The sequence below is a fragment of the Lagopus muta genome, chromosome 1 (genome assembly GCF_023343835.1).
Source record: "Lagopus muta isolate bLagMut1 chromosome 1, bLagMut1 primary, whole genome shotgun sequence".
Classification (NCBI taxonomy): Eukaryota; Metazoa; Chordata; class Aves; order Galliformes; family Phasianidae; genus Lagopus; species Lagopus muta.
Window position 1 is genome coordinate 88,762,637 of NC_064433.1, and position 20,094 is coordinate 88,782,730.

A 20,094-nucleotide genomic window follows, 5' to 3' on the forward strand; every position below is an offset into this window, starting at 1 on the left:
CACCAGCACTTGTACCCTAGGGATAAGATTTTAGTTAGCAAGCCCTGGAGCACTCTCTCAAGGTATAGAAAGAGAAAATAGGCAGAAAGCTGACAGTTCTAAACCAAATATGGACAAGGGACACCCTTGCTTTCTGTGTGCAGAGTTCTGGGTGCTCTTATATTGTAGAAGTTACACTGCAGAAAGCTGTGTCTCCACAGAAGGAAACAGTGCTGGAAACATTGAAAATGGAGATTATAGTGGGTTTTTTTGGAAGGAGGAGTTTTCAGAAGCATTAATGTTTGCAGACAACTCAACTTCTAAGCTTAATAAAATACTTATTGAATTAACCGTCTTGCAGCGAATAGAAAATGGGCCAGAATGGGCCAAGGATTTTGAGTGATTATTATCAGCTTGTGTCTTTGACCTTACATGATGAAAGAGATGGCAAGCACCAACTGCAGATGCTATAGGAGAAAGAGCAATAGATGCAAATTCCAACCAACTTCTAGTGCTTCTCTTATTCTGGTGTACTTGGACCTTATTTGGGCAGATTAGTAAGACAGAGTGCTACTGCCTGTTCTACTACCAATGCCAGGTTGTCAGAATGGATTCTGTTGCAGGAATGTATTAGTTTGAGTGATGTTTTCAGAAAAAAAAAAATAATGTGGGTCTTGAACAGAACAGGCAGTGAAATGGGAAGAAGGGAGAGTTAAACCTGTCACGTGGGAAAGCAGTTTCAAGGTCCTGCTTTGAACTAAATGTAGCATCCCGTGAACTTCATAGTGAGCACATAGTATATACTGTACTATATACAGAAGCCCTCTGAGGGGAAGAGCTGCTTACAGAAAATGGAGCAGCAAAGATGACTTCTTGGCAGGGCAGTGAGAACACATTTCACAGGTACATTTTAAGACCTCATGTTCCAGATTTCTTTGTATCAAGCACAGCTGGAAATGTTACCCAGATCACAGACAGAGGCTTTAGCTCTGGAAACTCAAAAGCATCTGTGTTGGCATAAAATGACCCCTAAATCAAATGTCAAAACTCTGAAGTATTTTCCTAAAATGGCTTTTTTTTTTTCTTTTTTTTTTTTTCTTTCTTTCTTCTGATATTCTGCAAGACATTCAGAAATGATTTGCTTCAGGTTGATTGCTTCACCTGTTGACAGGCTTGGGCTCATTCTGAGATACAGTGAGCAGCTCAGGGAATGAACCAGTTTCAGAAGAAAATGCTTAAATTGAGTGTGTGTAATAACACTTTGTCCTGATTTCTCATCTCTTCCTGGGGCATTCATTTACTTGAAGGGGGTTACATCCTGGCGAAATAAGGGTGGGAGAGAGCTGTCTGTTTAGAGTCTCAGTCCCATATACCTTTGGAAGTAGAGGGAAAAATCCATGGGTTCAGGCTTGGACATGGGAAAAAGGTCAGATGACATTAAATGGCCAGCATCATCTGGAACTACAGAAGGAGAGAGCCCCAGAAGAGATGCAGGTTTTGCATTTCTCCTGTCTAAAGCAAGAAGTAAAGCATCTGGATAGAAACAAGCCCCTGGGAGGAGAAAGGAAGCATCACTCATTCTCTCTGGCATGCAAACAGGGAGGAGACCAAAGGGAGTGAGGGAAAACTGGTGTCCCCAGACGAAATAGTGCTGAGGTATGGTTTTCTGAAACCTTGAACCATTTGTGTAAAGCTGTAGGGGAATCGCAGTTGATGCACAAGTACCTGTGACAACCAAACTGACAGAGGAATTCATATAGGAGATGCAGAAAGAGCTGTGAGCCAGAGGCTTTGGGGATCCTTCCACTAAGTCTAAGGAATGGATCTTCATTTCTTACCTCACTTCTTTGTGTTCTGTAGAGCCTCTTGGTTTTGATCCACATGAGCAATTTCATGAGCCTTGTGCTGAGGACACACAGGGAATATTTTGGACTCACTGGTGAAATCTCATTGCTGTTGCTGGGAGACTGGAAGGGGAGGACTCCATGCTGAGAACCTTGCTTTGTATTTATTTCTTGGGTTGGTAAAGGCACCTTGGCTAATGCTAGGTGAGACCCAGGGCTAGTTGTACCAATGAGACTGGAGTGCCACTGACATTGCAGAAAGGTTCAGAAGAGCTGCAGAATCTGCTGGGTACAAAATCTGCATTTATTTTTGGAGGTGGCATAGTTTTAGCTGTTGTGAACTAAGTACCATCAGACTATCTTTACGGTTAGTAGCAGATGCTCTTATCTAAGCCTTGCATATGTTATGGCATTAGACTAGTTAAAAACTTGCATTATTTTTATGACTTAGGCTGGAAGAATCTCAGGTAAAGAGAGGCTTTAGAAGCATTACCTGTGCAAAATTTAGAGCTGACTGTGCCTGGGCCTGAGATACAGAAGAAGAAAAATTACAAACCCAAGAGAGTTGGAGCAAGATGAATCTGACTGCATTTTATCTCTGTGTTATTTAACTCTAGGTGAATAAATTGGTGCTGAAATAATGGTACATGTGACATAGGAGTTCTGATACTGCTAACAGCATTTCCACTTTTCAGTATAGCAGCTTATCTGAGCTTAGTCCCAGTGGTAAGTTTTGGGCTCAGGAGATAGCATGGTAAATGGTGTGTGGTATACACAAAGAATGCTGCCAGCTTGAGTTTCTTTTTTATGGTGTTTAATTTTTGTATTACCATAATTGAAAACTGCCTGCATTGTTTCCTGAAACCTAGGGAGAGGCAAGACAGTTGCCAAAATAGCATCATCTTTACATTTCACCAAGTCACCGTAATGCAATTGCCTTGCCCTTAACATCTTAAAAGAGTAGCAAAATGGAATTTGACTTCAGAGGAGAAAATAAGTGCAGGTTGCAAATAGAACAGGATTCTGTGCCGTTAAGTGGATTATACTCCTGTCAGGGTACTCCAGATTTTACAGACACAAATCTGAATTTAACATATGGCCCCAGCCCTAGGCCAGGGTCCTGTTTGAATTATTCCAGGCTTGTACGTAGAAAGCTGTGCTCCAAACATGAATCCAATTACCAGCTGTAGTCAGGCAATTGAACGGCCACAGAAGAAATACTCTAATAGATGGGGGGGAAGGAAGGAGGGAGAGGAGAGAGGAGAGGACTATGATTTGTGTGGTAATCAAGAAGAGAAGGTCAATTGTAATAGAACAGGCTGGTTTAGAAGACAAAGCTAATGCAGGATGCCTTCCACTCTGTTGAGGGATGCTATCAATAGATCTACTGCTTTCATTACAAAAAATGTCACTAACTGACAAGATGAATATAGGCAGGGAAAGAAGGGCTTTTGATGGATCAGGTGATTAAAACCTAGACTACAGACAAGCAATTAACAAACGCAGTACTGATGACCTGTACAGGAACTTAAGAATATGAAGGGAGGAACACAGAAGGTGGGCAGTGTGCACACACATGAAGCTGTTTTTGATTGATGACACTGGATAGGCTTTTAAGCATGTTTCAAACTACTGTAAAGTACTGAATAGAAACACCAAAGATGCCTATTGTCCCCTGAAAGTATATGGTTTTGTTAACTGTGTTACTGCAATTTGAGCAGCTAGCATTGTGCTCTTCTAGAGGCGGCAGGACCAGAAATGAATACCTATTGATCACTCTCTGTATGATGACTGTGTGCAATAGCTGCTCAGAGCCCAGCTTTGAAGCGTCTGCTGTGTCAGTGCACGAATTATACTTTTCAGCTGCTCATTTACTGAGAGCAGGCTGGGCAGCTGACACTCTGACTCCTAGAAAATATATTGTTTTTTTTTTCCTCCCCATCTCAAAAAATCAGGATTTTTGAAGAGATCTGAAGACGTGCTTTCTGCTAAGTTTGAGAAACGTCAGCTAAACATTCAGTACCCTCCCCTATGCTACAGATCAACCTATAAATCAGCAGGACAAAGTTCTTGGTTACTTACATTTTGTTTACTGCTGTTTACATAATGTTATATGTGATTCTTGAGATACGGTAAATGAGCTAAGACCTTCATCAGTTTTAAAATGCTGGCTTTGATCAATGAGAAGAATTGATGGTCAAAAAGCTTCTAGAGCAGTCAACATTCAATTTATGGTTGAAAGAAATGCTATGGATTTCTTGAAACATTTCTGGGATTTTAATTAAGTCTTTCATAGCACGAAGTACTGAACTATAACATTTAGGGGGAACATAAGGAAACCTAAACGCTTTGCTGGAAACATCTGCATTTTCTTTTCAGGAGAAAACAGCTTTTTTAAAAAGTGGGGCATCAGAAGTTTTAATGAAATGTCGAAAGCTATTTATTCTATAAAAGCATATGGTGTTAATGTATCCATCAGTGCTGATAAATCCATCATGGCTTAATCTGTTGTGCTCAGTGAGGTAACAGGACAAGAAACAGCCATCTGCTTACCATATTTGATTGCTGTTTCTTTGCACAAATACAGTCCTGCTTTCAGCACTTAAGAGTGATTAGCTGTAACTTATGGAGCTTGCTGTGGCTTACCCACTGAGTAATTACTGGAGAAAGCAATCGCAAGAGCATCTGAACATGGGGGCAAATTGTTAGCAACTACATTTGTGACAAGTTTAAGGTCTAAAAAATCTTCCTACAAGTGTGCCATAAGGGAAAGAAAAAAAGGGCAGAGCACAGACTGTAGAGGATAGGGATGTCTGTTACAGATATTTTCCAAAGCCTAACCCACAAAAGCTTGAAAAGCCTGATTTCCTTCCCCTCCAAGCCCCCAAGGCAAAACAGTCCTTGATTAAAAAAGGGAAAAGATTTTAATTGCTCTTTCTCTCATGTTCCGAGCTGGGTAATTTATTTTTCCGGTAGCTGCGCTGGTTCAGGGATGAGGCTTTATTCTGCATCTCCCTTCCTATGCAAACCTGGTGCTGGGATGAAGACACAGGCCAAGACAAGAGCTTCTGTCCCACTGCTTTAATAGGACATTTTATTTAGTGCATTAAAAGGAGCTAGTCCTTCTTTTTAGAATGGTCATTTTGGAGAGACCTACTCCCCAAACCCAACCTCCGTGAATCCCTATCCTGTCCTGGGATTTCATCAGCCAAACATTTGTTTTACAGTGGCAAAGTAAATGTACAGAAAAAGAGGATTCCTTTAGAAGAACATCCTGAGATACTCAAAACAAGCTCAGAGTGCCTCTTCAAACACTGATTTTGTCCTATTTTAAGTTCTTAAGTAGCCTTTGAGGTTTTCTTATAACTACTTATGACACTTAACACAATTTTCTTTTTGATTGCCGATAACCCTTCTCCTTCTGCAGTATTATACTACCTTTTCTCCCTGCCACTACCGACCCCAAATCTCGTACTTTTTTCCCCTACTATTGCTCTAAGAGAAAATTAATACGAAACTTTATCTTGCCTGTCACTGGGCTTTCCTCCAAAAAAAGTCTTAACTGTGACTTTAGAATTGCATTGGCCTGACACAAAAATTAATTTCTCTTAAATGCATGATGTAGCTCTCTGAAGTGCCTTGGGATATGTGCAAGATTTTAGATGTCATGCAAATAATGTGTGTGTATTTTACCTTTCTGATAAGAGTCGTCTCTATCTCGAGATTGTGTTCTCTTTGATCACTGAAATAGACTTCCTCCTGAAGCAAAGGTAACCTTCATCAACCAAACAAAACTGTTAGACCTGCAGCCATGTTTGAGGGGGCTGCCTTGAGGGATTTTTGAGAGATAAGACAGGTCTTTTGCAGTGCAAGGTGAGGCTGAGATCCTGTCTTTTGTGTAGTTCTGCCCACAGCAAGTCACTTGGAACACAGTGGTGAAGATTTTCCCTGGTGCTCTTGAGCTGCCTAGCCAGAGCACATCTCAGCCAAGTTTAGTTAGATGGATGGGGGTAGCCTGAGGTCCATTTGCTGGGATGTTCTCTCTCCCAAAGGGTAGTTAAGCTCAAGAAAGACAAAACTGTGATGGAACATTAAAAACAAAAACAAAAAAAACAAAACACTTTTTTCACATTAGGGTCAATTAAAAATAACTGAGTATAACTGAGAAGGAAGAAAGTCAAAAAAAAAAGAAATAAAAAGAAATTTTAAACAATTCCTCCTTTGCCTGCTTTGTCTTTCCCAGGAGGGCTTGTAATGCCAATTTTCAGCCCATTCACTTCTAGCAAACTCAGAGCAGCCTTCTCTGTTATCCAGGGAGCTTTCTTGGCCCACTGAGGAGGCTGTCTCTTTCTATGGCAGCTGCTGCCCCCCAGTCCCTTGCAGAGATCCTTGCTCTCTCCATCCCATGCTCAATTGTTCCCCAGGAATGAACACAACTTGCCTTTCCCTTCTGAAGGGAGGAACACAATCTGTGGGAACAGATCTAAAAACAAATATGCCAGATAACCAAAACTTCATGAATAGGTTTCTTTACTTCCTCCTTCACAATAGAAAGAGCCCAGCCAGGCTCAAATGTTGGCAACCTCTTGGGTCCAAAAGCAATCAATCAACTTGTATGCAAGCATCTCCAGAGGTGAAAACATGCAATGTCAGTGCAACTCCCGGAGTTCAAAGCTAATACAGATGTTTCACTTGAAAATAGATCCTAGAGGAAGATGTTTGGTCCTAGCATAATGTCTGCTGTAGTTAAAAAAAGATAAGAAGAACAGCTAGAGAAAGAGTTTACTGTTGCAGTAAAATGCAGGTTCTGACTGTTCCAGAGTAACCAGATCTCTTTAAATGTACTTAATTCTGTAGCATATGCTCATTCTAAGTATTTTTTTCTACTTCATACATTTTTTGAGTGAAGGTTTAATCCTCTTTACATATCTGATGACAGAATTCACGTGCAATCTAGAAGAAATTGGAAGATGTTTTCCCCAGGCTGATTCTCACTTTGACTCATAATAAGCTCTTTTCATTCAAAGCAGCTGAATTTTCTTTCCGCACTGTAACATGGTGCAGTACTAATTCCATCTTTGCTTTAAGAGCTGGAGTCACCAACAGAGAGCAATTGTATTGTTGCTCTTTACCATCGCTAGGAAGTGGTGACTTTTGTTTGCTGCTGTTGTTGACTGGATTTGTGCCAGAGCCATACAGCAAATTAAATATTACACATCACCCATATAACCCATGGCTAATTTAGATCCAAAGTAATTGCTTTCAGAGTAATTGATTTACATCTATAGATGATACTTCTGTGTGTCTTTTGTTGTTTTAATTATCTAATGATCTGATTGTGCAAGCAATACAAAAAAAATCTTCATACTTATTTGCTTTTGCATCACAGAAAGTCAACAATTTGAAAAGCAGAAATTTGCAGTCCTAATTACATAGGACCTTTAACCTGGCCATCAATTTGACCTGCACAAATCTACGTGCATTTTTAAGTACATACATTATGCTTAAGTAATATCCTCTACTGAGCTGCAAATGTATACTTAAGTTCCCTGTTTTATTATGTGATCATAAGATTTGCTTTCTGACAAAGAATGAATCTATGTACTATTTTATTAAGGAAAATGCAAGATTAAGGAAAGGCTGGTGGTTTTTTTTATTTTGAGGTATTACTGATTTGAAAGTGGGGATTATTTGATGTATAATCATTACATTTGTGAAGGTAGGATGCAATCAGTTCTTAGCTGATTGCTTTCACTTGTTCATTATTATTAATTTGTAATTCAGCTTCTTTCAATATAACAAGTTAGTGTCTCAGACATGACTACAGCAGTGAAAAATGTAACAAAAGAGCATAGGATCTGTGGAAGGATGGAAGGTGATATTGTTTCATTCCACCGGTGCTGACTGCAGAATCTGCTTGTGATGACAGGTGGAAAGCCTGTCATCAGCAAGGGGCTGGAAGTTGGGAATCCATTTGCAGGCCAGTCCCCATAATTTTATGAGTCTGAAGATGAGAAGGCAAAAAGTTGATGATGCTTTTGTGGAAATCAGAGCTGAATGGACTGAAATCCACAGGAACATTGAAGATATGAAAGAGGACAGTTAGGATGAGAGAAGGAGAGAGGGCAATACCAAAACAATTGTATGAAGTACATGAGCTACACAGAAAGGCATTCGATACTGTCCCCCACGACATCCTTATAGCAAAGCTGAGGAAGTGTGGGATAGATGAGTGGACAGTGAGGTGTGTTGAGAACTGGCTGACTGGCAGAGCACAGAGGGTTGTTGTTGGTGGTGCAGAGTCCGGTTGGAGGCCTGTAACTAGTGGTGTTCCTCAGGGGTCTGTGCTGGGTCCGGTCTTGTTCAACATCTTCATCAATGACCTTGATGAGGGGATAATGGCCACCCTCAGCAAGTTTGCTGATGATACGAAGTTGGGAGGATTGGCTGACACGCCTGAAGGCTGTGTTGCCATTCAGCAAGACCTGGATAGGCTGGAGAGCTGGGCAGTAAGAAACCGGATGAGGTTTAACAAAAGCAAGTGTAGAGTCTTGCATGTGGGGAGGAATAATTGCATGCACCAGTACAGGTTGGGGGATGACCTGCTGGAGGGGAGCTCTGCGGAAAGGGACCTGGGTGTCCTGGTGGACGACAGGTTGGCCATGAGCCAGCAGTGTGCCCTTGTGGCCAAAAAGGCCAATGGCTTACTGGGGTGCATTAAAAAGAGCGTGGCCAGCAGGTCAAAGGAGGTGATCCTCCCCCTCTACTCTGCCCTGGTAAGACCTCATCTGGAGTACTGCGTCCAGTTCTGGGCTCCCCAGTACAAAAAAGACAGGGATCTCTTGGAAAGAGTCCAGCGGAGGGCCACGAAGATGGTGAAGGGCCTGGAGCATCTCCCCTATGAAAAAAGGCTGAGTGAACTGGGTCTGTTCAGCCTTGAGAAAAGGAGACTGAGAGGGGACCTGATCCAGGTCTATAAATATCTAAGGTGTGGGGGCCATAGTGGCGAGGCTGGACTCTTTTCATTGGTGAGTGGAGACAGGACAAGGGGAAACGGCCAGAAACTGCAGCATAGGAAGTTCTGCACAATTGTGTGCAAGAACTTCTTTACAGTGAGGTGACGGAGCACTGGAACAGGCTGCCCAGGGAGGTCCTGGAGTCTCCTTCTCTGGAGATGTTCAAGACCTGCCTGGATGCCTACCTGTGCTACCTGGTGTAGGGAACCTGCTTTGGCAGGGGGGTTGGACTCGATGATCTCTGGAGGTCCCTTCCAACCCCTACAATTCTGTGATTCTGTGATTCTGTGAAAGCAAACTGTTTTGACACTGGGATATCAGAAGCATTCAAAAGGGGATGTTCCTTCAAGCACCTTGTCAATAATTATACCTTAAATAATCTTTCACTACATTGGAATTCACTGTAATCATGATTTCAACAAACATTTCTGGCAAGACATTTTCTCCAGCAATATTCTAAGTTATATTTTTTTTGTTTCTGCTGGGACATGGGATATATGTGAGCAAAACAAGGCCTATTATTGTCAGAACCTCTGAATTTTGTCAGATTCCTGCAGATCGTGTTCCTGCAACAGAAGAGATCTGCTAGTATTTCCTCTCCTCTTGCTCTACCCTGCGCAGTTTTCTGTTATTTGCACAGAAAGAAGGATGTAATTGTAATTAACACCAATATTGGTCTTTTCACAACAATCTACAACAGATTTTCCAGGAATGCTTTTCAACCCTGCCGCTATTTAATAACTTTGGCCTTTTAAGTAGCTACAAGTAGCTTTATGACCACCAGAACCTTCTCTGTCTGTACAATGCCCTTTCCAGAAATTTATATGCATTTTGCTACCTACTTTACTGTAAAATTAGCTATAGCTTATATTTATATTATTATCTTCGTAAATACATTTTTTTTCTGCTACTTCCCTTTGCAGTATTCTGTGTATATTGTTTTACAAGGTTTACAAACTGCTTCCATAACTGTAAAATCCATGCAAATAAGAGTTTAAAATAGTGTGTGAAAAAGTTGATCTCATTTTTTAGTAGTTTGTCAGGTAATCAATTTAAAGGTCTTGTATACTGCCTTTTCAATGTGTAAGTATAACTCCTGTAAGCATTAATAGGAGTTACGTTTCCTATTCACTGGAGACCATATTTAATTTGCTTCTCATTCTTACATCACATAGATTACAGTAACCTGATGTAGATTAAAAAGCTACAGTATATTTGCAAGTATTTTCAATATTCCATTTTAGCAACTTTGTCTTAAAATTTATTCTAGCCTGAGAAGTGAAAAGTATTGATTTTATCACATCTGTTTCCTAGTAACATGTTTAAAGATAACATAGCACCCTCTCTGGGTTTTATTTCATAACTAATATATTTAGAGGAACATAAATCTGACTCTCTGCATTGATTATCCACCTTGGGGAAAAAGACTCAGTGGATTAAAATTCTGACACAGGTAGTTCCTGAGGGAGCTGATGTCAGAGCAACTGTCCGGACAAATTAGAGGTGGGTCCAAAGCAGGGTGAGCAAGCAGGGAGCTCAGAGATCTGTGGGCATACCAAAACCAAAACCCCAGCAGCTTTAAGAATAAAAAAAGATTTTGAACACAGTCTCAAAAACCCTGGATTAAAGAGATTGAATTTCACCCTGCAGCAAGTGGGCATGTTGTATGTCTCCCTGATGTCTTGCATCAGTGCTGAAATTGGTCTAGACATCTGGAGGCTACTACATTATCCAGATTTTCCTAAATTCCATATATATAGTATACATAGACTTTTAGATGGGCAACCTTGTGTTCTTGCATAGTTAGGAAAATCTTTTGTGTTTCAACTGCACTTTTGCATAGACAGAAGTTTCTTTAGGGAGACCGAAATTTAGACAGATATTTTTTGTATAAGAATATGGAAGAAGACAGCCAAGTGAGTTCAGTTGCTTTTAAAATTGTAAAGAACCAGTATTAAGACTTCAGCAAATCTGCCACATAAGTAACGCTAGTAATTTTAGAGTTTCCTACAGACTCCATCTAGGGCAGTATGTTTGTAGAGACTGTCAGATCTTACCAATGGAAATTCAATGAAAGCCATAACAATTTTACAGCTTAGAAATTCCACAGTCATTTTCAGGTACTTGATATCACATGTGGTTATTTAAGAGTATCTTATTTTTCTTTTGGTTCACAAAGAAAAAATATGCATTTGCTAGCTAACTTTGCATCCCTGCCTCGGAGCTTGACTGATCATTTCTTTCATCAGAGGTCATCTGTGCTTCTAGAAATGAAACCTGTGTGGCCATTGTTTGTTCAGTTGTTGCATATTAGCTCCTCAGTGGTTAAAAAGATCTGAACAAATAAGAGGGCTTACCCTACATTATATTACCCTTTATTAGTAGGAAATTGAAGTCTAGAGATTATTATTAAGCCTCAGCCACTGAAGGCTACCCATAGTCTGATAAAGACCCCTCAAACTGACCCTTGATCAGGCTGCATTAGGAGGATTTTACCCTTGTTACTAATTAAACAAACAGATCTGATGGTATTATTCTTTTTCATAGCCGTTTCATGACATCAGCTCTCCCTTGCACCCATGGACAAAGAGAATCATGTTCCTCTTTGAGATGCAACGGTATATTAAGGGCCTGACACTGGGCCGTCCAGTGCTCAGTTGCTCTGTTATGTTTAACATAGTGATATATCAGGTGTCAAAGGGCTTCTCATTGAAGTTCAGGGGAATAAAGACAAAGTTTCCATTAAAATAGAAACTTCACAGACTTTGCTTTTCGGATGGAAGAAAAGCATCTTAATGTCTGCCAGAGAATGCAAGAAGGAATAGCTTGCTAAGTCAGAGGCATAGGCATAAAGAAAGAGGGTGTTTGGATGATTTGGGTGCCTTTCTGTTACTTTACTCACTTTTTTTTATTAAGACTGCATCTTTGCAGATAAATTTCTTCACTTTCAGGTAGGTATAATGTTAAGGTAAAGAAGCCTTCAAATTCTGCTGTGTTGTGGATGGAAATTTCATTTTGAAGGATATAATCTTTTTGCCAATATGAGTTAAAAGTAAATAAATTCCAAGCAGAGTATTTATTATTTTGTGGGAAAAGTCATCTGTACTTTATACAAATAGAGTTCATGTGCATGTATCCTGTAAGCTGGTACTGTATGTAAATCTCTCTATGTAAAGCTCTCTATCTAAATCTCCTCTTGAAATACAGATGTGCTGTGAGCTGATGTAAAAATGAAATGTTGTGAAGCCAGAACAAATCATACCTGCACATCCAGAGGAGGGCCACAAGAATGATCCAAAGAATGGAACCCCTCTGAGAACAGGCTGAGAGAGCTGGGTCTTTTCAGCCTGGAGAAGAGCAGGCTCTGGAGAGCTGATAGTGGCCTTTCAGTATCTAAAAGAGGGCTATAAGTCAGAAAGGGACAGACTCTTTTTAATAGGGTCTGTTGTGATAGGACAAGGGGAAATTGTTTCAGACTAAAAGGGGGGAGATTTAGATTGGATATAAGGTAAAAGTATTTTACAGTAAGGGTGGTGAGTCATTGGAGAAGGTGGTCCAGAGAGGTGGTGGATGCCCCATTCCTGGAGACATTCTGGGTCGGACCAGATGGGGCTCTGAGCACCCTCATCTAGCTGTTGGTGTCCCTGTTCATTGCAGGAGAAATGGGCTAGATGACCTGTAAGGTTCCCTTCTAACTCAAGCAAAATCTATGATTCTTGTGTAAGATAATAAGGTACTTGTAACAGATGGGAGAAAGTACATAAATCTAAGCAGGTATATTAAAGCATTCTTTTATCCATAACATTCCCAGAAAGTGAAAGATGGGGGAGAATATTGTTGGCTTTTTGTTTTTTTTTTTTAATATTCTGTGTGTCACTTGTGAAACTGTTCTTCAGAAATAACTTGGACATTAGGATGTAGTGTTTGAGAAGTGTTGAGTGCACTTCTACATCTCTCTTTTGTGTTATGTTCAAACACTTGGTATAGAGACAATTCACTGCATATCTTAGTAGGGAGAGAAATCTTTGTTCTTTTCTGAAGAGTTGCTCTTAGGGATAGCACCTATGGGAAAGAAAAATTAATCCTATCTGTACATTATCAGTAGTGTGAGGAAATGGGTTGTTTGGATCTGAATTCTTTGATTTGAGCCAATCTGTAATTCAGGAGGAAGCTGACTGAACTCCTGAGAAGGGTTTGCTTTGCAATTTTATAATGCTTTGTATTGAGGTCTTCCTTAACTGCAGCCCTTCAGAAAGAACAAAGTATGGAATGAATGATGGGCATGAAACTGCAAATGTATAGCAGTAACCCAAATACACTGTTTATTTTACTTGCATGTCTAAAAAGTATTAGCAATTGTAAGTCTACAGTCTCGTGTGTCCTCTTTTATGCTATGGTAGATCAGTAGCTGTCTTAAATTTCCTTTTATTGTTTTGGCTTGTTTGAGGTTCAAATTCAGCAAAAAAAAAAAAAATTAAAACTACAGAAGTTTGCTGTACCAGTACGTGTTTGTTTATATGTGTAGATATGTGTGCGTATATGAGTACATATACATATATGCCTGCAACTATAGATATATAGAGAGAGATATAAATAGATATATATAGATATATATAGATATGTATGCACATACAGGCACACACACAACATATACATATAGACAAACATACAGAGATGTTTATATGTCTCCAGGGAGCATGTAATGAGTGATTGGAGAGGATGTTTCAAAAGCTTCAATAACTCAATCTTTGCTTTCTCTTTATCTTCAGATAGTGAAATTTTTGCTCTTGTTTTTTTTCCTTGTATGATTACATTGGCTTTTGCCATGTGTTGATTTGAGTCTGTTCCCAGCTAAATCATTTGGGAAAAGAGTTTAGATCTTCTCATGTTACTTGGATTGGATAAATTCAAGAAATTCGTACTTGTAGGATTCAAAGAAAGATAAATTGTGCTAGTTGCCTTGCTGTTTACTTCCCTGCATGACTCTCTTTCTTTCTTTATAGGAAGTTTTCAGTTTTTTAGCTCTTTGGAACAGTGGTGAAATAAAATTTTATATTTTGTGAATGCAAATACTAGACTTTACAGAGAAACTTACTTAGATTTTTTTTTTTCCAGTATCAAATATTGTCATTAGGCCATGATGTTTAAAAGGTCTGTGAATTTTATCTGACATTTTTAGCTACTGAGGTGGGATTAATAAGTTGCTTGAAGAATAGAAAAGGGAAAATATCTTAATGTATATATACTACACAAAAACTGAGACATAGTTCGTGATTAAAAAGGAGGTTGTATGTTTTGAATAACTTCAGTCGTGACATTTTGTGCTTTGTTTCAAAAATTCATTGTATTGGCCTTAGTGCATTGATATTTCATAGACATATATAGTAAGTGATAACTGACCAGTGTTTTAAAGCCGTGATTCAAGAACATATTTTGACGCATGGTGATGCCTGTTCAGGTAAAAATATAGTAAATTAAAGCACTGCCTTGAAAGGAGTGAAGTATGAGTGCATGTGCCTCCCTGAGTCATGGTCAAAATAATACTCTCTCAAGTTAAACCAATTGCATTCCTCATTATTTTAGCACTGAAAAGTGTAGATCTCTAGTCTTAGCCATTTTGTTTCTGAGTGCTCTCATTTTATTCATACAAAAAAAAAATAAAAAATAAAAAAATAAAAAAAAAATCCCAGACTTATCACCACTGGAAGGAGGATGAGGTATTGGTACCAAGCCTTTGATCCATCTGGAACAAAACATGATCAGCAACATCAACAAAATGACTTTTCCAATGTCGTTGCTATGGAAATGTCAGTAAGTAGGGAAGTAAATTAAATGATCTTGTTGTATCCTTTTTTTCCTATTGTTCTTTTCTAGCTGTGTATGGAAAGGAAGACACTCAGAACATCTTAGTGCTATGCCGGTGACTGTCACTTGAATGTCAAAATGGCCATTAGATCACTAGGTCTGCCACGGAAGAGGCAGTCTGCCTTGCTTCTTGAAATAAGAGACTGAAAATCAGCAGCGTGCCTTCAGAAACTATGCCAGAGCAGAGGCCTCTCTGCCCAAGGGCAAAAAGTGCTGCAGGATGCTCGGCAGCAGCCCTCAGGTTTGGTCTCACCGCTGTGGCAGCAGGCAGCTATTTGGGCCTGCCAGCGATGCCCAGCCTGAAGGGTTTTAATTGCTGGCACTGACTGCCCTTTTGTTTTTATGTATTCCCCCTCTCAGTGTGCCTTCCATTATGGTTTGTTGGCAGCTCTGAAATGCTCATAGTTCCAGCCGTGATTGCTTTCATAAGAGTCATGAGAGAGTGCACCTTTAATATTATCTGCACTGTAGGTAGAAAGCAATAGTTATCGTTGGCAGCATGCCAGTGAATAGAAAGTGACATTTTAAATGGACACTACTGGTGCATCAAGCAGATGAAATTAAAGGGAGGCTGTGACAGCTAATGAAAGGCTGGTATAGGAAATGTCCAGGGTGAATGTGTTGTTTACCAGCAAGTGTACCTGATTGGATGGGGATACAGCTGATTGCAATTCACAGTGGGAATAAGGAGCTATTGCGTGACAAATGCAGCTCTGCCAGGATGGAGTTAGTTAGTCCTTGCCTGTGGAGATTCATAGGTTAAGCAACATCATCTGAAGTGCCATCAGCAGTGACTGGGGTTTCTTTGGCTGAGAAAGGACTTTTTGCTGCTTCACGTGGGGAAAGCAGCCTCTTGCAGCTCATTTCCAGAGAAAATGCACAAATGCACAGAGAACAGGTTTTAAAAACAGAAAAGCAACCTGGTATCTTGCCTACTCTGAAAAGGTTTTAAAAATAAACATAAAAACAAAAAACCACCATAATAATTCTTAATATCACACAATAAAATAAGAATAGTTAATTGTATTTGCATAACTTCTATCATTTGCCAACATCGGTGAATATGACTTACAAAAAATTGTTTGTGTAAAAACAATACATAGGCTTAATAAAGCCTGTGTGCCAACTTCTAGTTTCTGTAAAGTAAGGCCTTAAGTGACCAGGAGTAAGGCCTCAATGTGACCAGGAGCTGGATCACATTAGCTATCCAGTGATACTGCTTTTGTCGATGTATTGGATGGCACAGTCAGTTTTGAATACTGCTATTTTTACAAGCATTTATGAAATACTGATTTTGAAAAGGTAAAAAGAAAAACGACAACCCAACAAAAAAATAATATTAAAATTTAAAATAAAACATGTACTGTGGCCTTTCTGCATTTATTTTTAAGATTTTTTTAAAGTGAATTATACTTTCTTTTCTTTTGAGCCCATTTTCATTTGTATACAATCACATTTCAATGTTAAAATTACAACATAAAAAAGCTATATTTTGAAAAAAATCGAGCATTTTTGGCATCCAATAACTGATTTCAAGCCAGAATTCCCAACACAGAGACCCAAGCTGGATCTGCAAAAGTATTTAGCAAATGTTAGAAATGAGGACTACATGTGTCCCAGCATTTTTGCATGATAAAATAAATGCCATCATACTTTCTGAGCTTTCTGAGTACCTGCTAAGAAAGAAAGTGCAAGTTCTGCCTGTATTTCAGTATGTATATGTGTGTGTTTGCTTGTGCATGCCTATATAAAATATATAAATTATCTCATGTTATCAGTAGCAAAATCCAAAATAATTTTAGATGCACAGCTTTGCCATTTCTTTACACAGTGGATTAAGCCAGGTAGTTGATGAAACAGTGCATTTTTTTGTTGGCATAAGGATTTTTCTTCCTTTGTGGAGCTGAGGGGCTGGCAGATATTGAACCACTGGATTCTGTGAGCTCCTAAATAATGTTGCTCAAAGGAAATCCATATCCATGCCATCCCAAGAATCCCGCATGGTTCTATCTGCCAGTGGTTCAAGATTCAACTCATTAGTGGCAAATGTAGGAAACTACAAAAAAAGAGTGTTGTTATGAACTCATGAAATATAGCTATAACTAGTAGATAGGATTGTTTCAAGGCATGATATCAAAGGAATTTGCAGGTGTGATTTTTTTTTTTCATGCATCTTTGTTCTTCTTAACAAGGACCTTTTATTGGTCAGTTACTTAGGATCAAGTTGTTAGTTGTGATTGAGCAGAGTTCAAATTTAGAAATCAGGAAGCCAGTGAAAATGAGAAACTGGGACTTAGAAGAAATAAGGATTTGAGTCTACAATTGAGTTCTTGTTCTGCCCATTTTCTTTGGTTACAAAACCCATGAGCATGGCTGGCATTCAGACAGTCCTGCTAAGACCAATTGTATGGATTTTCCAGCCTTACAACTGGCTCCCCTTCAAAGGGCAGATGCTGAGACTAATAGTTTCCACATACTGCTTATCTGGAACACTAAAAAGAAATCGGCTTTTGCTTTCCTGTAACTTCATCTGTTCCTGACTTGATAGGATGGTTGGATTTGATGGTCTTAAAGGTCTTTTCCAACTTAAGAGATATGATGATTCTATGATTCAACTTCGTCTCTGAAGTGAAAGGGGAACAAACAGAATACCCCATGCTGATTTCTGGGTCTGGAAAAGGCAAAGATGTAGATGAGAAAGGGTCACAGGGCTAAGGGTCCCAGGGCTGCTTTGAAGGTCAGGAAATCCCCACTCTCTGGAAAGGGAAGGCTACAGCAGCAGAGATGGACTGAAAGACTTGATTTTCTCTGAGTGTTCTGTGACCATGGCGCACAGGGCCAGATAAATCTGTAGATGTGACAATTCAAATTTGAGTTATCTTAACAATTGTGGCTGCAGCATAGACATTAAAACATCCTTGAAAAGGATCAGTGTCCTTTGCTAAGAAATGGACACTCAAATGGGTCACACAGATGAGGAGCTCTGCAGTGTATTTTGATTTCCATCATTGTGCAGAGTACAGCTCTGTTATGTGGAATTTTTGCTTCAGTCACACAAAAACTGTTGATTTATTCTCAAATACACATTGATTTCTGGGAGTAATTTCTAGTTGTTTGATATTTTTAACAGAGAACTAAAAGATTCCATTCTTATTAAAGGCAAACAGAATTCTCCCTGATGTGTGGCTTGGGATTTGGGAGTTATGTAGGGTGTTGAAGCGTCACTTGTCTACAGCATTTCTTCCTGAAATACTGTATATATAAGCTGACAAAAAATTTGAATGCAAGTATTTTAACTGGTACAAAAATTTCTTTTTCCTTTTTCTGAAAAACATGAACTTTGTCTGGAAATTGCCAAGTGTATGTATGAGTCCAAACTTTTGCAGCATAGTGCTTCAACCTGAAATTTTAATAGGTTAGCTATGTTCCCTAAGGATGTAGGAAATCATAGACATCAGAATGGTATAGAAAGTTCACAAACTGAAAACTTATCCTTTGCAGAGAGATTGTTCAAAGTCAACTCCATTTAATGTAGAAGACAAGGAGCATAAACAATGAACTGAAGATATAAATTTGTTTTCAGGCAAGCCAGGTAAATGTTGTTTTCCTTTGTTTGCATTTTATAGAAACCAGAGATCTTTTCTTAGTATACTCAGCAAATTGAAAATATACATGCTTATTTACCATCTGAAAAGATTTATGTTACTATTCTAAGTGCATTAAATGTTTAGGTTGGATTTTGCAGTTGGCAAATGTCTGAGTTGCAGTAGGCAGGTGAATAATTATTTGGGAAAAGTAACTTGAACCATCTACTCAGAGCACTTGAATTGCATTTCCTGCGTTTTCCAGATGTATGTATTTCCTTGTGCATGTTCACTTCTCCTCAAATCAGAAATCATTTAGTTCAGAAGCAGTGTGGCTTTTTTTATGATGACCAAATCTGTGCAAGGCAACAACAACAAAAAAATCTCTTCTCTAAACCAAAATCTTAAGTATTTCCAACTCATAAGCAAGTAGAAATATCATCTGGAAAAAAATCAGAGCACCTTGATAAGCTTAGGAGCTCCTAAGTGATATCTTTGAGTTAGAGAAGTCAAATAGGAACGTTCAATCAGTTTGAATTTGACAGCCCGTAAGGACCCTGGAGTATTCATGCTGACTTATTCTTGTAGAGGAGAAAGATCTATGGATACTTTCTTTTTGCTCCCTGCTCTACAGATTCCTACTTTGTCCCATGTCAACGTGCAAAGCAAAATAAGAATGCTGGGTAGGTGCAAGAGGAGGGGAAAAGGAGCAGGGACCTGATGTTTTAAGAAACGACACAACAGAGAGCTCCTGCAGTGTGGTGTGCAAACACGGCAGCATGTCTCAGTAGACCTGTGGCAAACAGGCGACCTGTTATTGTAAAATGACAAACACAGAATTAGCTATTATAGAATAGTTGGCAGTAAAAATCATCAAACAAGAAACAAGACCCAAATAGAGCAGTTTAAATTTCTCTTCATTTGTCATTCCTCAGTAGTATCTTAGATTCATGTGCAGTTTCTATACTTACGTGACTGGAGAAGGCAGTAGGAGAATGTCACTCAAAGCCTGATTAGCATGAACTCCTTAAACTAAGGCTTCATCTTTGACAACTGTGATATAAACTTATTCTTCCAAGAGTAACCAAAGGACAGGTACCTATAGACGCCATCCATCACCTTCACATCTACTGACTCACTTGCAACTGCCTTCATAGACTCACTTTGTATTCTGTGACCTTGGTTAGATTTTTCTTTTAAGTTTGAACTCTGTGCTGGTCAAGTTCTGGTCTGAATAAAATTTTCTCATCTTAACAGGATGCTGCAGAGACATAATATTTGAGATAAAATCTTCATCTAGATTTACTGTGTGTGTGCTTTAAAAAAAAAAAAAAAAAAAAAAAAAAAGCAGTAAAAATAGAGAAGTGCTAATGAATTTGCAAGCGTTCCTCAAATCCCTGACTATGGCATCAATTTTTTTTGCTTTCTCTGATCAGGTAATGGGCCTTCTTGAAAGCTGAAAAGGGCCATGCTGAGAATGCAGGAAAAGCAATACTGAAGACAAGGATGTTTGTGAAGCAAGAAGCAAGGCATACCATAATATTACTTCCATTCTCCTTGGACCACTGATTTCAAGGATGTTTGAAGCAAGATACAGCTGCCACTCCATAGTCTGTGTAAATATCTGATACTAATCCTATCTTAGACATAGATGCTCTTTTGCAATTGAGAAATTGCCATGACTATATTGAAGACTATCTAGTTTGCGTTGTTTGCCTACTTGCTATTCAGTGACTTGGATTTGGTTTTGGACTGTCTTTATTTCATCTTAAGAGCACTTGACACTTCTGAAGGTCTGGTGATCCA